The sequence below is a fragment of the Ranitomeya variabilis genome, chromosome 4, assembly GCF_051348905.1.
Source record: "Ranitomeya variabilis isolate aRanVar5 chromosome 4, aRanVar5.hap1, whole genome shotgun sequence".
NCBI lineage: Eukaryota > Metazoa > Chordata > Amphibia > Anura > Dendrobatidae > Ranitomeya > Ranitomeya variabilis.
Genome location: NC_135235.1, coordinates 632,565,835 through 632,567,399, shown reverse-complemented (window position 1 = coordinate 632,567,399; position 1,565 = coordinate 632,565,835). Strand labels below are relative to the sequence as shown.

Here is a 1,565-nt window from a genome sequence, read left to right as displayed (position 1 = left end):
TGTGGGTTTTTCTGCTTCCATTGTTTTTGGGTTTATTTGTTTGGGCAACCAGCAGGGCTCGGAAGGGAAGGAGTGCCATTTGAATTTTCATGCTCTATTTTCGCTATAATAGATTGAGAACACCATGTGACATTTTAGATCCCCTAAAATGCCGAAATAGCAGAAAACCCCCACAAGTTACCCAACGTAGGAAACTACTTCTCTCGAGGATGTCTTCAAGTGGTATAGTGAGCTTTTAAACACACAGGTGGAATTGTGTAATAGTGGGATGTGGAAAAGAAAAATGTAATTTTTTTGCTCATTAAAATGTCGCTTTAGCTACAAGTTTTTAATTTTTCAATTTGCTAACAGGAGAAAAAGTATGGTGATACCCTGTATGTGGCTGGAAACTACTTTTCGGCCACAATGCAAAGCGGAGAAGGGAATGAACACCATATTGAAGAGCCGATTTTCTTGGTTTGTAGATGCCATTTTGGCAGGACTCGGAGGTGCTAGAACAGCAGACCCCCCTTCCCATAAGTGACCCCATTTTACAAGCTATACCCTTCAATGAATTAATCTAGGGGTGCACTGAGCATATTGACACCACAGGTGTTTTACTGATTTGTATACCATTGGGGATGAAGAAAAGATAATTAATTTTTTTTTCCACTGAAATGTTGTTTTAGCCCCAGATTTTTTATTTCACAAGGGAAAATAGAAAGAAATTGCTTGCTAGTTTGTTACACAATATCTCCTGAATGTGCAGATTCCCCATATATGGCTGTGCAATACTGTTTGGCCATACAGAAGGGCTTGGGAGGGAATGGCTTGCAGATTTTCCTAGAAAAGTTTGCAGACTCCATTTACAGAACCCCTAAGTGCTAGTACAGTAGAAACTCCTCTCAAGTGAAAATTAACCCCTCTGGGAATTCATCTACAAGTGTAGAAAAGATTTTGACTCCATGGTTGATTTTCAGAAACAAGCACATAATGGACGTAGTAGGTAAAAAATACAAATATGCTATTGTAGTGCCCAATACATTGTAGTGCCCAGTACATTGTGCCCAGTTTATGCTTCTGGAGACATGGACCTTGTAAATTAAGTGAGCTCTATTCGCTACAGTAACGCCAAACATGTGGATGCTAGCTGCGCTTTAGGCATACTCTGGGGATCAAAAGAGAGGGGGGCATTTGGATTTGGGAGTGCAGATTTTGCTGTATTTCTTTTACGGGAAGCCATAATGCTTTTCCAGAACCTTTTTATACCAGTAACGTGGATACCCCTCATATTTCCATTAACAGATAATGGACCTGAGTATGGACTTCTTTTTCGTGGGTTGAGTCTAAGCTTTTCTTGGTAGCATTCTGGGCCACATATTTTGGATCATTTTTAAGGCTTAATTCATATTTATCCAATGCTGTATGCTGTTGTTTACATCTATGTCTGAAATACCTGATTCAGATGGAACCCCCAATGGATTCATTCACTATAATAATGCAATAAAAGTTACTGTGGACCCTGTCTGGACAGTGACAATCTTTTCAGTGGTATACAAACTGTGCTCAACCGTGCCTTTGTACGT

At 39.8% G+C, this 1,565-nt stretch overlaps 1 protein-coding gene across 1 annotated transcript in view; it reads left to right on the top strand.

Annotated features, from left to right (window-relative positions):
- LOC143767327 (uncharacterized) overlaps window positions 1-1,565 on the top strand; it is a 760,398-nt gene that overhangs the window by 178,721 nt on the left and 580,112 nt on the right. The window lies entirely within an intron of this gene.